The following is an 18,021-nucleotide window of genomic DNA, read 5'->3' as shown; positions in this document are numbered from 1 at the left end:
ACTGAAGCAAGAATTCCATTGGTATACTCCTGCCGAGAGGACATTTGTATTTTTGGATTTACAATTATCCACTGAAACAAGAATTCTATTGGTATACTTCTGCCGAGAGGACATTTGTATTTTTGGATTTACAGTTATCCACTGAAGCAAGAATTCTATTGGTATACTCCTGCCGAGAGGACATTTGTATTTTTGGATTTACAGTTATCAACTGAAGCAAGAATTCCATTGGTATACTCCTGCCGAGAGGACATTTGTATATTTGGAGTTACAATTATCCACTGAAACAAGAATTCTATTGGTATACTCCTGCCGAGAGGACATTTGTATTTTTGGATTTACAGTTATCCACTGAAGCAAGAATTCTATTGGTATACTCCTGCCGAGAGGACATTTGTATTTTTGGATTTACAGTTATCAACTGAAGCAAGAATTCCATTGGTATACTCCTGCCGAGAGGACATTTGTATTTTTGGATTTACAATTATCCACTGAAACAAGAATTCTATTGGTATACTCCTGCCGAGAGGACATTTGTATTTTTGGATTTACAGTTATCCACTGAAGCAAGAATTCTATTGGTATACTCCTGCCGAGAGGACATTTGTATTTTTGGATTTACAGTTATCAACTGAAGCAAGAATTCCATTGGTATACTCCTGCCGAGAGGACATTTGTATTTTTGGATTTACAATTATCCACTGAAACAAGAATTCTATTGGTATACTCCTGCCGAGAGGACATTTGTATTTTTGGATTTACAGTTATCAACTGAAGCAAGAATTCTATTGGTATACTCCTGCCGAGAGGACATTTGTATTTTTGGATTTACAATTATCCACTGAAACAAGAATTCTATTGGTATACTCCTGCAGAGAGGACATTTGTATTTTTGGATTTACAGTTATCCACTGAAGCAAGAATTCCATTGGTATACTCCTGCCGAGAGCACATTTGTATTTTTGGATTTACAGTTATCCACTGAAACAAGAATTCTATTGGTATACTCCTGCCGATAGGACATTTGTATTTTTGGATTTACAGTTATCAACTGAAGCAAGAATTCCATTGGTATACTCCTGCCGAGAGCACATTTGTATTTTTGGATTTACAGTTATCCACTGAAACAAGAATTCTATTGGTATACTCCTGCCGAGAGGACATTTGTATTTTTGGATTTACAGTTATCCACTGAAGCAAGAATTCTATTGGTATACTCCTGCCGAGAGGACATTTGTATTTTTGGATTTACAGTTATCCACTGAAGCAAGAATTATATTGGTATACTCCTGCCGAGAGGACATTTGTATTTTTGGATTTACAATTATCCACTGAAACAAGAATTCTATTGGTATACTCCTGCCGAGAGGACATTTGTATTTTTGGATTTACAGTTATCCACTGAAGCAAGAATTATATTGGTATACTCCTGCCGAGAGGACATTTGTATTTTTGGATTTACAATTATCCACTGAAACAAGAATTCTATTGGTATACTCCTGCCGAGAGGACATTTGTATTTTTGGATTTACAGTTATCAACTGAAGCAAGAATTCCATTGGTATACTCCTGCCGAGAGGACATTTGTATTTTTGGATTTACAGTTATCAACTGAAGCAAGAATTATATTGGTATACTCCTGCCGAGAGGACATTTGTATTTTTGGATTTACAATTATCCACTGAAACAAGAATTCTATTGGTATACTCCTGCCGAGAGGACATTTGTATTTTTGGATTTACAGTTATCAACTGAAGCAAGAATTATATTGGTATACTCCTGCCGAGAGGACATTTGTATTTTTGGATTTACAATTATCCACTGAAACAAGAATTCTATTGGTATACTCCTGCCGAGAGGACATTTGTATTTTTGGATTTACAGTTATCCACTGAAGCAAGAATTATATTGGTATACTCCTGCAGAGAGGACATTTGTATTTTTGGATTTACAGTTATCAACTGAAGCAAGAATTATATTGGTATACTCCTGCCGAGAGGACATTTGTATTTTTGGATTTACAATTATCCACTGAAACAAGAATTCTATTGGTATACTCCTGCCGAGAGGACATTTGTATTTTTGGATTTACAGTTATCCACTGAAGCAAGAATTATATTGGTATACTCCTGCAGAGAGGACATTTGTATTTTTGGATTTACAGTTATCCACTGAAGCAAGAATTATATTGGTATACTCCTGCCGAGAGGACATTTGTATTTTTGGATTTACAATTATCCACTGAAACAAGAATTCTATTGGTATACTCCTGCCGAGAGGACATTTGTATTTTTGGATTTACAGTTATCAACTGAAGCAAGAATTCTATTGGTATACTCCTGCCGAGAGGACATTTGTATTTTTGGATTTACAGTTTTCCACTGAAGCAAGAATTATATTGGTATACTCCTGCCGAGAGGACATTTGTATTTTTGGATTTACAATTATCCACTGAAACAAGAATTCTATTGGTATACTCCTGCCGAGAGGACATTTGTATTTTTGGATTTACAGTTATCAACTGAAACAAGAATTCTATTGGTATACTCCTGCCGAGAGGACATTTGTATTTTTGGATTTACAATTATCCACTGAAACAAGAATTCTATTGGTATACTCCTGCCGAGAGGACATTTGTATTTTTGGATTTACAGTTATCCACTGAAGCAAGAATTATATTGGTATACTCCTGCAGAGAGGACATTTGTATTTTTGGATTTACAGTTATCAACTGAAGCAAGAATTATATTGGTATACTCCTGCCGAGAGGACATTTGTATTTTTGGATTTACAATTATCCACTGAAACAAGAATTCTATTGGTATACTCCTGCCGAGAGGACATTCGTATTTTTGGATTTACAGTTATCCACTGAAGCAAGAATTATATTGGTATACTCCTGCAGAGAGGACATTTGTATTTTTGGATTTACAGTTATCCACTGAAGCAAGAATTATATTGGTATACTCCTGCCGAGAGGACATTTGTATTTTTGGATTTACAATTATCCACTGAAACAAGAATTCTATTGGTATACTCCTGCCGAGAGGACATTTGTATTTTTGGATTTACAGTTATCAACTGAAGCAAGAATTCTATTGGTATACTCCTGCCGAGAGGACATTTGTATTTTTGGATTTACAGTTATCAACTGAAGCAAGAATTCCATTGGTATACTCCTGCCGAGAGGACATTTGTATTTTTGGATTTACAGTTATCAACTGAAGCAAGAATTCTATTGGTATACTCCTGCCGAGAGGACATTTGTATTTTTGGATTTACAGTTATCCACTGAAGCAAGAATTCCATTGGTATACTCCTGCCGAGAGGACATTTGTATTTTTGGATTTACAGTTATCAACTGAAGCAAGAATTCTATTGGTATACTCCTGCCGAGAGGACATTTGTATTTTTGGATTTACAGTTATCCACTGAAGCAAGAATTCTATTGGTATACTCCTGCCGAGAGGACATTTGTATTTTTGGATTTACAGTTATCCACTGAAGCAAGAATTCTATTGGTATACTCCTGCCGAGAGGACATTTGTATTTTTGGATTTACAGTTATCCACTGAAGCAAGAATTCGATTGGTATACTCCTGCCGAGAGGACATTTGTATTTTTAGGATTTACAGTTATCCACTGAAGCAAGAATTCTATTGGTATACTCCTGCCGAGAGGACATTTGTATTTTTGGATTTACAGTTATCCACTGAAGCAAGAATTCTATTGGTATACTCCTGCCGAGAGGACATTTGTATTTTTGGATTTACAATTATCCACTGAAGCAAGAATTCCATTGGTATACTCCTGCCGAGAGGACATTTGTATTTTTGGATTTACAGTTATCCACTGAAGCAAGAATTCTATTGGTATACTCCTGCCGAGAGGACATTTGTATTTTTGGATTTACAGTTATCCACTGAAGCAAGAATTCTATTGGTATACTCCTGCCGAGAGGACATTTGTATTTTTGGATTTACAATTATCCACTGAAACAAGAATTCTATTGGTATACTCCTGCCGAGAGGACATTTGTATTTTTGGATTTACAGTTATCAACTGAAGCAAGAATTCTATTGGTATACTCCTGCCGAGAGGACATTTGTATTTTTGGATTTACAATTATCCACTGAAACAAGAATTCTATTGGTATACTCCTGCAGAGAGGACATTTGTATTTTTGGATTTACAGTTATCCACTGAAGCAAGAATTCTATTGGTATACTCCTGCCGATAGGACATTTGTATTTTTGGATTTACAGTTATCAACTGAAGCAAGAATTCCATTGGTATACTCCTGCCGAGAGCACATTTTTATTTTTGGATTTACAGTTATCCACTGAAACAAGAATTCTATTGGTATACTCCTGCCGAGAGGACATTTGTATTTTTGGATTTACAGTTTTCCACTGAAGCAAGAATTATATTGGTATACTCCTGCCGAGAGGACATTTGTATTTTTGGATTTACAATTATCCACTGAAACAAGAATTCTATTGGTATACTCCTGCCGAGAGGACATTTGTATTTTTGGATTTACAGTTATCAACTGAAGCAAGAATTCCATTGGTATACTCCTGCCGAGAGGACATTTGTATTTTTGGATTTACAGTTATCAACTGAAGCAAGAATTCTATTGGTATACTCCTGCCGAGAGGACATTTGTATTTTTGGATTTACAGTTATCCACTGAAGCAAGAATTCCATTGGTATACTCCTGCCGAGAGGACATTTGTATTTTTGGATTTACAGTTATCAACTGAAGCAAGAATTCTATTGGTATACTCCTGCCGAGAGGACATTTGTATTTTTGGATTTACAGTTATCCACTGAAGCAAGAATTCTATTGGTATACTCCTGTCGAGAGGACATTTGTATTTTTTTTTAGATGTAATAAATGCAACACTACCACATTTGAAGCTTAGGTCAATAAAATATAAGAAATACAAAACCAAATCAAGAAGTTGGAGGATGTGTGCAAACTAGCAGGTTGTACGGCGTTGCCGTGTCGTAAAATACGCATATATTCATTGTTTTCTCCTGTACACATACATACGCAATAAAATACGCATATATAGTATATTTTAATTCATTCCCTATTAATAATTATCCACTATGTAGTAAAGGTTTCAAAAGTTATAAAGAAATATGACTAGAGTACAACTCGCTAGAATCGAAATCTGAACAGTATTAGTCAATATTTAACTCTCTAGCCTCGTTACCACCCGAGCAACGGACAGATGGACACGAAAGATTAAAAATGAAGTGACTTTGAGCTATGCATGTTTAATTTTGAACATGCGCAAAATAAACAGCAGGCGTAATGTCTCCTTCGACTAACTCTCCATGGGCAAAAGTTTTGTTTTAATGTTTAACTTTTTTTAGTAGAAAATTTGCCAGCTAAAAATTACATCGAAAGTGTGCTATAGGTTTAAATACCCTATATAGCAAGTTTCAACTTCGTTCGCCAAATCTTTAGAGAGGAGTTTGGTAGAGACTAATTGCATACACACCAAAAAGGTAACACTTTCCAAAACATTATTCATGACAGATTGCAGAATCTCTAGATTGCGATTTAATCCTTGTTTCGTTTATGTATATTCTTTCAATTCTTGCAGGCTTTGGGGTTTGTTTATATAGACAATTTCTTTAAGATATCCCCACAAGAAAAAGTTGGGGCTAGTAAAGTCTTAGGAACGTTCTGGCCATTTGACATTGCCATAGCGAGAGATAATGTCACCAAATTGATCTCTGAATTTGGTAAAACAATTTCACAGCCTGCTTACGTTGTTTAATGCTATAATTAATAATATTTAATTATTAAAATATTATCATTACGGTATCTGAAATAAAGAAAATCATTAATAGTAAAAATGAAAATAATTTCAATCCTTCAGTGACTTTTAGACAAGCTGTATATACATATATTATTTCAGGTATACGAATAAAATGATATAAGCAGATATTTATTCTATCAATTGTCAGCGTTTAATTAAACAGTGTTCAATATTTGAGCTAGCATAGGTAGCAAGCTTTAAAAGGATGGAATACTGCTGCCATATCTGGGCAGGAGCTGCTAAAAACAGCCTATTCTGCCTTGACAGAGTACAAAATAGACTTCGTGGCTTAGTGGGGGATGCCCTTTTCTCTACCCTGCAACCTCTCTCCCACAGAGAAGAGACGTTGCGAGCCTATCCATTGTTTTATCGTTATTTCCATGGCAGGTGCTCGTCTGAACTCCAATCTCTGGTCCCCCTCGCCAATCTTTCACGAAAAACACCCGTCTAGCTGAATCCACTGTGAAAAATTTCCCCCACTCTGTATCTGTGCCTAGATCAAAACGCGGATTCCATGAACAGAGCTTCTTTCTTAGAACTGCACGCCTGTGGAACTCTGTTCTGTCTGCCTGCTTCCCACCGGACTACAACTTGGATGTCTTCAAGTCCAATGTTAACAAATTCCTAATGAACCGCCCCCTTAAGTAAACACTTCATCAAATCTCCACACTAACGTAATGTACTTGCAATAACCCTTATCCCTGAGTGGCTTCTGGGCCTTGATAAGTGGTGATCACTGTGTAAAAAAAAACTATATGGCGTAATAAAGTTAGGTAAAGCCTTACATGTTTCATTCCCGTGGCGGAGCGTAATGCTAAAATATTTAACCTGCCACTTATCCGACCATTGGAGATACATTTTTTCCAGGCACCTTAGCAACACACGTGCTATACCTATTGCAATTTCGGATCTAAAACAAACAGAAAGAACTGCAAGAAAACAAGAGAAAGACAAGAAATAAAACAGTGTTTCCAAAAAAATTCAAAAAAAAAAAAAAAAAAAATCCCCATGAAGTACGTAAGATGCTCGAGTATTTCATGTCCCCTTACCCCTGGCTCAAATAGCCAGAAATAAGCGGTTTTAAACAGAAAGATTTTGTAAAGGTCAGGTTGGTGTTGAAAGGAGATTGAGGCAGCATGATGGACGAATATGATTCGCTATTGATATACAACTGGGCCAGCTAGCGGCTTTCGAGGAGCGGCGTTATTTTGCTATAAGTGGCGCCATTTTTATGCTTCCGGCTGAGGAGGAACACGGAAATGTCGCTAACAGTAACGAGTTGCTTTTCCGGATAATTGCTGCTCAAATGTCAATACAGGTATGACAAGTTTGCAATTTCCCTCTATTTTTTTCTTTATCCTTCTCTCTCTCTTTATATACACACACACGCACACACACACACACATATATATATATATATATATATATATATATATATATATATATATATATATATAGGCTGTCCAAAAAGTCGCTGAGGGATTTTTAACTAAAATAGATACTTTATTCTTGATGGTATCTTTCTGTAATTTAAAAGCAATCGCACTAAGACATTAAGAAAATAAACATAATGTGCAAAATTCAAACTGTACTTATTTATGAAAAAAAATCATGCCTTTAAAGCATTGCATATTTTCGGCTTCACATATTATCTCTCGCTATTACCATATAAAATGAGCAACACGATCCACTGACTTGACTATCCCCGACATGTTCTTGTGGCGATATCTTAAAGAAAGTGTTTATGTTAATAAATCTAAAACCCTGCATCAATTGAAGGATAACATCGGGAACGACATAAAAGTTAAATCACAATCCAGAGATTCTGTAATATGTCATAAATAATGTTTTGGAGATGTTACGAGAACAGGTCTCCTGTTCTTGTAAGTAAAATTGAGATAGGATAGCCCGAGAATTCGAACCTGGAAAGCTAGGTTTGGAATTAGGATTCAGGAGAAATCAAATTATTAGATTTAAAATAAATATTTGATATGCTTGTTTGAAAGAAATCTGTTGCTTAGAAATGTTATTGGAAAAGTAATTTGAAAACGAACAATAGAAAATGCTAAACATATTGAAAAAATAGGTTAGTCGAAAAAATAGGTTAGAGAATTCTTGTTGGAGATATGTGTGAACAGGCATGTGAGTCCGGATTCACGTCGTTGGTCATTCAATGACGTCATGGCTAAGAGATGTGTTCTTAATATAGTTGGTAGTTCTAGTGAGAAAACAGACAGCATCGAGACAAGGTCGGGAGAGGGTCGGATAGAGTCGGACAGACAGAGCTGACATCGGTCAGAAGGAATCCACCTTTGGAGGCGAAGGGTTAGAAGTTGAAATCATGTAGGACTTTGAATTCCTTGATGTGAAATCATTGACCGGCCGATGAAATAAATTACGTCATCATTTTGTAACTGCCGTCTTGTGTTGTTCTATTCTACAAACAAAGGTATCGTGAATCATTTATATGGACTTGTGTATAAACCCATCTAAGTAATGTGTCTCTCCATCTAAGAAATGTGTCTCCCTCTTTATCAAGAAATAATGATGCTCCCATCCTGTGAGGAAAGAACTGATAATCCTTATCTGTAAAATATGTGTTTAGAAGATATATGCTATAAGAACCATAGATAGTAAAATGTATAAATTATCTATATCTCCCTCATCAAATTATATTACATGTTTCTATTAAAATGTCCCTCTCTCTCCAAAATATGAACTCAACAACTAAATATATAATATAATATTTATCCCCCTAAAAAGACCCCAGTATGCAACAGAAAGTACACAAATATGAGAAGCTGAAAATGGCCAACAGTTAAAAGACATTATTTTTATAAATAAGGATGGTTTGAATTTAGCATGTTTATGGAAACTTTTCCCAATATGTTAGTTAGATTGTGTTAAAATTATAGAAATATATTAAAAATAAACAATATACTTAAAGTCCAAACTCTTAGTGATTTTTTAGACAAACCATATATATATATATATATATATATATATATATATATATATATATATATATATATATATATATATATATATACATATACATATACTAGCATGGGTACCCAGCGTTGCCTGGGTTGATATGAAGTTCCGTTTGAAGCACACCTGTATACTAATCATTTTCACTATCGGCAACGTGGATACCCACACAACAAAAAATAAAAAGGATAAAACATGTAAATGTAATCGCCCCCAAAAGAAGTATGTTATACCCTCTCGACCAGATATTTTGGCAGAAGGGCTACAACGAGAAGAAACTATTCCCCGGCTATTGAAGACTGGAAAGAAAAACCCACCCACCAACAAAAAAATAAATAAAAATAAATCATTACAACTCTTGTTTAAGTAAAAATCGCTGCGAATACCCGTGTAATCGAAAAAAAATCTACCAAAAATTAATTCGAGAGACAAATGAAATTTTTTGTCATTTTATATTTGTAATGTAATCCATCACCCAAAAAATTAAATTTGTCATATTTTCGGGTTCGTTTTGTTTATAAACTTGTTAGGTGAAAGTACATAGTTGTCTCAAAATAATTAAATTTATCGTTATTTTGTTTCAAATGTAATTCCCGCCCCAACCACAAAAAACCCCAAAAATAATTGTATTTATCAGGTTTTGGCCCCCCCCACCTCGATCGCCAAACTTGAAAAAATGCTAGAGATGACATGTCTCGTTGAATGTTTGTGGCCAAAATTTGGGTGCTCATTTTACGTTAAATTTATATAGAAAAGTGATCCCCCACGCTAAACATGTTAATTGTCTATTTTTTTCAAAATTTCTTCTTTCATATTATTTATAAAGACTTAAAAGTAGATCTTAATGTTTTTAGGGGCTAAACAATGCTGGGTAACATCGTAAAATGTGACCATTTTTAATTTAAGATATTAAATAAATTATATAGAAAATCTGCTTCGCAGGCAATTAAACACACTTGCTATGGTATAATTATTATAATAAATCCTGGGCAACACAGATAAATTTTATAAACAAACAAAAAGCAGCAGATAATGTATGGGGTAATGGATTTTGCTCACATGGAAAATTGGCTCCGTGTCTGACTAACTCTGCCCTCGTGGGGATGCAAGTAAATGAGGACATCAGTTTTAATTATTTTTCTCTCATCCTATACCCCCTACCCCCGGGAATCGCCGTTGAAAATAAGGAAAAATGATGTATTCTGGAGGAGAAGTTTTTTAAAAAACAGCTTATGAATTATATAAGCGTACTTAGTTTACATGACCAAAGAAAACTACTAAATACAGTGTAAGAAACGGATAAACCAACAATCTATATAATTATAAAACTCAAATGATTTTGTAACGGGTGTTGTAACCCAACATCCGGTTTACGACTACATGTTGGGCATGCGTACATAAACATAAACCCATAACCGCCGAAACAAATGAACACAAATCGCTGGACCGGTTTCGTTCGAACAAACGGACGTCCTTAAAAAAGCGAATACCTTAAATTTATTGAAGAAAAAAACTTAAGGATATGGGAAGCAAACGGAAAACGTGATTACAAATAATACGTATAATCATCTACCTGCTTCATATATATGATATATATCATACTAAATAATCAACGTGACAATAAAACGTATTGTTTTACTGTGTACGTTTTTAGCGTCCAAATTTTTTTCGCGTTTAAATTACCCAAATAAACCATTGTTAAAACTTTCTGCTTTTTTTACATTGTTCATTTCCGTATTACGTTTAAGTTATTATAACGCAATTTTCTTACAAATCAATCTACTTAAACCCGTTGACAGCCATAACAGCATTTTACAAGTGTGATTTACGCGACAATAAAACCTATTGTTTTACTGTGTACGTTTTCAGCGTCCCAAATGTTTTTTTCGCATTTAAATTAAAAGATATATCAAAATTCGAATTTAACTTTAAGTATTATCGTATCTGTTCAGTGCACATTTACCTATAAGTTTAGCAAATCACTTACAATTCAATGGCTGTAAGATTTTTTTTAAGAAACAATTATAAATTGGACGACTCATAGACATTTTTTTTATATTCCTTTTCTTTTTAATATACTTTCATGGAAAATGTTTCTGTTATGTCACAAAAAAACTATTTTCTTTACGTCACAAGTGTCACAATCATACATTAATTCCATAGCTTATATCACGTACTGACCCCCCCCCCCGTGTCACAGGTAGTCTAGTAACAAATAAATAATATTACTTAAAAATTAAGAATAAGCGAGAAAATCTTTTTCTGAATTAAAAATAAAATAATAAAGAATCAAACTATCAGTTATTCCCCTTTAGTTTTCAGGATTGAAAATTAAACAGTGTCAGGTTTCAGATAAAATAAGTTAAATCAAATATAAATTGAAATGAACAAAAAAGTAAATAATGAAATTTCAAATTATATTTTAAATAATACAGTTAAAACAAGGCTATTATGTCGAATAATTAATATCATCGAGCTCATTATTTACATAGATTTAATTTAATGTGATATGCTAATGACCGTAACTCAATCAATGTAGATGTGGTTTGTAGAATGCTGTATATAGAAGTGCGCGTATATTATGAGGTCTCCTCTGACAGAAGTATCCTATCATGGCCATTCACATTTCTCGACCAGGAAAAGTGTAAACACATATCGCATTTATATTTCTTTGAATATGGAGGGTTGTACACACAGACAAACCGACACACGAACGCTACTACATATATATATATATATATATATATATATATATATTTATTTATTTAATAAGGTGATTGATAATTTAAAATTAAAATTAAAAATTGAAAATCTGTTTCATAAGAAGGAACACACCAAAGCCAATTTGTACGATCGTTTCGGAAACGATGTTTTTTTTTATTGCGATAGACATTAAGTCATGGACAATAATTTGGACATTTTTTTTAAAAGTCTCATCAGCATTATTTATGGTATCTTTTATATAAAAAAGAACATCCAATATTTTTTGCTGATGAGTAGACTTTGTTTCCAAAAAAAAAAAAAAACTATGTGTCAAAATTATTGTCCATGACTTAATGTCTATCAAAATAAAAAAAACATCGTTTCCGAAACGATCGTACAAATTATTGGCTTTGTTGTGTTCCTTCTTATGAAACATTTTTAATTTAAAATCACCTTACTAAATATAAAAGTAGTTCTAGGATATTTGCCTATTGAGCGTATTATATATCGGCATTACAACGAGCACCGCTCTTTTCTTGTATTTTAATTAAATTAGAGACTTTACTATCACATAAAAATACACTATGCTCTTCAAACTACTGTTCTAACCCCCTTTATATATATATAATGTAATGGTTATATATATGTGAGTGTGTGTATTTACTGTATCGTAATTGTTTTGAACATTAATTAATTTTTAATTTTTTCAATACATTTCAGAGTTGTACAATAAAAGACAATATTTTTTACGTGGCATGTTTTATTGATGATGAACCTGTTGTAAATAAAGAGCAAGGTTTATATATGTCCGTCCCAGTCAATGATTATATACAAGAAGGTTGATATGCCGTAAAACCAAACCAAACCAAACCCTCCTGACTACAACTTGGATGTCTTCAAGTCCAACGTAAACAAATTCCTGATGAACCGCCCCCTTAAGTAGACACTTTAAATATCTGCACTAACGTACTGTACTTACAATAACCCTTATCCCTGAGTGGCTTCCGGGCCTTGATAAGTGGTGACCACCTTGTAAAAAAAAAAGTGCAAACAAAATCACACCCTTTCACTGTTAAGGTCTCTAAATGCTAGAAAGCTTCCTATTCTAATAGTTTCTCCCCCCCTTCCTGCTACCTACTTCCTTGACTGTACTGCAGAAGTTTAAATGTAACTTAAACCAATATGTCATTAATGGTCTCAAAAAGTATCCCCTTCCACCAAATGGCGATAAGCCTTGTTAAGAGTGGGCAGGTCATGTTTGTATAGTATATGTAAGGCTGCGTAAGCAGTTGTTTTACGGCGAGCTTAAGACTCGAAAGCTGCTTACATTAACATATATTATATATATATATATATATATATATATATATATATATATATATATATGGGCATGTATTAATATGTATAGGTATATATCTATGTATTTCCATCTCTACAGGTACAGCTATCTATTTATTTTATGTAAAATATTTTTGTTGTTATTCAAGATCGAGTCATTTCTATATCCATACAATTGCTATATATATATATATATATATATATATATATATATATATATATATATATATATATAATTTTATTATTAATATCTTTAAATTCAGAATCTTCAAAGTATATATAGTTATATATTCAAATATATATATATATATATTTCTGTAGAAATATATTTTCTTATTATATATCAATCCTTATTCAAGAAGCTCAGCGAAATTACAGAGCAATACAGAGAATAAATGGCAAAAAGTTATATTCTAAAATTCATTCCTTTAATTCAGTTGACGTATACAATTATTGACAGTATCTGTTTCGTAGCACAAAATCAATCATTAATTATTATATCAATCAGTGATTCTATTATGCCCTTAAACGATCAGAAGAAATAACTACAACCAATCCGTCAAAAAGAAATTGAAATGTGATTCGGCATGGTAAAAATCCGAAAATTGGAAGAGAAGCTGCAGATACCTTTATATTTTACTATTACGCCATATTGAATTTTTATCAAACAAATTCTTTAAACCCAACTATTCGTAATAACAATTTTAATTAATTCATGTTTCCTCCACAAAATGTTCTATTTAATAATTAGCAAATTTATTAATTCTAAGTTGCGTATACATACTTATGAAAATAATGTCAACAAATCATAAACTACTAGTATGGGTGCCCGGCGTTGCCCAGGTATTTTGAGGTGTATGTTGAGCAAAAAAGGGGTCAAATTTTAAATTTTAACCCCTATTATGACCACTTAACATTTATTGTTTTGGTCTCAATTCAAGTTATTAAGTTAGATCCATGTCCATATATATATATATATATATATATATATATATATATATATATATATATATATATATATATATAAAATTTCAAGTGTTTAGACCCAAAATTGCCAGACGAGTTTGGTAGAGTTCTCATAGGTAAAATCAGTAAACTGACCCCTTAATCGCCAGATTCTGGCCGAAAATCGATCACATCGAGTATCCCAAGTCTCAGTATCCTGTATATCAAATTTCGAGCCTGTAGACTTAAAATTGAGATAGTTATTGCGTAGGGAAGTGTACACACACAGACACTCAGACAGATACAAAGACAGATACACAGACACGTTCACTTTTATAAATATTATACATGTTAGTATATACGAAACAAAGCTAAGCTAAAAAAAAACGATGGATCATTTCGGTCAGTTATCATAACTAATCAATCGATTCGAATTGAAAACCATACATAATTCAAATCTATTAGTTATTACAATCAAACCTACCAATCCGTACAATTATATTTTTTAACAATCGTACAATTCAAAAACTATACGTAAGTTTTGTTGAGTTTAAAAATAATGTGAAATCTCCTTCATATCGTAATTGTCAATAACTAAATTTACCTAATAAATTGAGGCAGGGTTATCTCCCTTGGAACAAATCTAACGAAATTAATTTTACTTATATTTATTTTTTTTTAATTTTCACAACGCTTAAACATCCATATGTGGGGGGGGGTCGCGCGCGACAATGAATAACAGTTAAAATGCACATTCTTAAGATAGCTGTGTGCTTAAGCATTGAAGTGATAATGATGAACCCGTTACGCTGGGCAGGTCATGTTTGTATAGTATATGTAAGGCTGCGTAAGCAGTTGTTTTACGGCGAGCTTAAGACTCGAAAGCTGCTTACATTAACATATATTATATATATATATATATATATATATATATATATATATATATATATATATATATATATATATATGCTGCAGGCGGTGGAGCAGAAAACGGAAGCAGAATTTAATAATAAATGATAATAGAAGAATTCTACCGTTTTAAAGGCCCGTTCAATGGGAACTTAGCACAAACTACTGCAACCCATGACCCCTTGCTCTTCGTATAGTATGTGCTGGATTTGTACTTTTATTCATGTTTAAATTGATTTAATTATTCTCACTATCACCATCGTCATGATCATTGAGGAATTCTGGCGTTTTATACGCTCATTTATTTTGACCTTTGATTTCATTTTTGTTTAATATTCTAGCTGCATTGTCATCATCTTCAACAACCTGCTTGTTTGAAATATATGTATATATATATATATATATATATATATATTAGTGAATAAATGACAACATTCTTCATTTCAAAGTTAACGATGTTGACCATCTTAAAGCAGCCCTTTTAAGGGAGAGTGCTGCTCACCCGTGATCATGGGAGAGATCTAGAAAAGGTGACCTAAAAATCGTCTGTTCCTATTTTCAGCTGGTCAGTTACCGCCGGCTGATGGTTGTTCTTTTCTTCAGATTGAACAAAAGAAAAAAAAACAATAGGGTTTATTCTAAAAAAAAAAAAAAAGTTTGGATTTAAAGAAAACTAAATTGGATATTCCTACCTGAAACGTAAGGATATTCCTACCTGAAACGTAAATACTAAAGTGTCGGTTAATCCAGAACGAAGAACAGCTATCGTTGCCAGAGAATTAGCTAGATACAACCGAGGATATTGCTGCCCTATCTGAAACTCGTATTAGTGAAAGATCGACTTACTGAAAAAGGTGCAGGGTATACATTCTTCTGGAAACGCAAACCCAAGGGCGTAAAAAGGGAAGGAGGAAGTCGTTTGGTATCAAGATAAAAATCACATCTAAGTTAGAACAGCTGTGTTGAATTAGTGATCGAATCCTCTTATTGATACTATTTTACCTTGTAAACGTTACGTGTAAGATATCTCTGTATATGCCCCTACCTTGGATAGCAGGTAGGATGCCAAAATGGGATTCTATCAAGATCTAGAAAATTGTACCAAAAGCAAAAAGCAAAAAGAGCAGATTGAACGTGATTATAACACCTGGAAAATAAAGGAAAATATGGCCGTGGTAAGGCAAATGGTAGTGGGGTTCTTCTTTGCAGTTTTGTACTAAACATAATATGGGTATTTTTTTAGTTTACTGACCTCTCGACATTCACCTTTAATTTGCCGACTGTTATAAGTTTTGGGGTACGTTGAGAACGAATATCGCATTCATTTTTTGCGCGAACAACTAGTTATCCATATTTGAAGACATTCAGTATCCAACGTAATCACTTTCGTCTCCACTGGCGGCCATTTTGTTTTCAATTTTCCAATTTAGGAAAAAAAACGCCAAAAAAAGAGCCAAACGGAGCCAGAAGGGCCAAAATATGGTCCCCAATACATTTTTCGGCTACTTTTCGGCTTCAAACACCACCTCCACCCCTCTGAATATTTTCCCGCTTCTCGATATCGAAACGGAAATCTTTCTTTAACTTTCTTCACTATATTCATTCTTTGCTATATTCATTCTTCACTATATTCATTCTTTGCAATTTCTTAATTACACTCTTTTTTTCCTACAGTATAATAATTTTTTCTTTCGTAAGTTTAATTTTAATTTATTTTAATAAATATTACTCTAAACGCTTTTATAATTTTTGGTCTTGAGTTGCGTTCTTTCCTTCTGCTCAAGATTTCTTGGAACACCCTCCCCCTCTCCAATAAAATTTTCCTTTTTTGTGTCAACGCCGGTGGTGGGGTGAGCAGGGGGGTTCCAGTGCGATATTCTTTTTCAGCATAATGAAGAAGCAAAATTAAAAATACAGCGTGAGACATGCCGAATGAAGGACAAGTGGTGAGCCAATTTGTCAGACATTCAGACAGATTAGGACGGCAAAAATTCAAAGATATGTATTACAAAATCAGACAAGCTTTTGAACCGTTACCTTCAACATGGGCACCTGTGAAATCCAAAGATGGTTCTCTCTTTTTTAACAATGGTAAGGGTATCGTTGAACGATTGACAGAATATTTTCGAGATCTTTTTGATAATCCGTCTGGAATAAATGATATAGTCTCCTGTAAAAGGAGGTCGTTGATGATATGATGCCTGATCCCAGAAATGGTGAGACCCAAAGAACATTAACAGAGATTAATAAGGAAAAAGCACCCGGACTTGATGGGATACCCGGTGAATTATAGCTATTTGGAGGTGATAGCCTTATCAACGCAGTCCCTGCACTCATTCTTGCTGTTTCGCATGGAAATGCTATCCTTCAAGATTGGGGCCCTGTCAATGGGGCATTAGAATACGTCGACTGCCCCCCCCCCTACAGAGGGTAAAAGTCCCTCAATGGGGGTCCTGTATATGACCTTAAACTATATCCAGTGGTGAGGCCCCAGCTTGTGGGCTTTGGGGAGTGTGGAGCCACCCTTTAATTACCATTGCTCCCAGGTCCACTCTGACCCGGAGTGGTAGTACCTGTTAGGGTCCCAACTATGGGTTAAATAGAAACCGACGTGAAAACAAAAAATATATTCTATTAAAAACATTTTTCTTCAAAATTTTTGGATTCGGCATTAAATAGCCCGAAAATAGTTGATATGCCGTAAAACAAAAACAACCAATCAACCAAACAGCCAACCTTCAAGATTGGATTGATCCAATATTGATCCCAATTTATAAAGGACGGATACAATCACAGGGACAACGGAGAAAACATCGCCAAGCAATGTTTCCTTACTCGTTACACCTTAGGTCTCACTCCCTTTTCCTTAATTTGGGCATCTTGAGGACGTTTGATTGGCACATATTGACACGATTTGGCTTGGTCGTTCTTGTTTGACAGTTTTGAAAGTACCGTTTTGAGAGTTTTTCTCATCTGTTATATTCTGACTGACGATACAGAAGTATTTGACACCGCTTAGAACGGCTGCTCTATTATCAATTGTATGATAGCGAGGTGTTTGTAGCTACATGACGCGCATGAAAACGGACCCTCCACCCATTTACAATGGGGGTTTCCTAAGTCCACGATCCTGTTGATGAAGAGTAAGCTGATCGTCTTACTTTGTGGTCATGTTTGGTATCCTGCACATCGACTATGTTAATTACCTCACGCCTTTAAATTAAAATTAATAAATAAAATAGTACCTCAAATAAAAAAATGTAATCAAATTAGATGCAAACTAAAACAAATCTAA

This window comes from Euprymna scolopes, chromosome 42 (genome assembly GCF_053919585.1).
Source record: "Euprymna scolopes isolate OS-2025 chromosome 42, ASM5391958v1, whole genome shotgun sequence".
Lineage (NCBI taxonomy): Eukaryota > Metazoa > Mollusca > Cephalopoda > Sepiida > Sepiolidae > Euprymna > Euprymna scolopes.
This window is presented reverse-complemented; position numbering follows the sequence as displayed.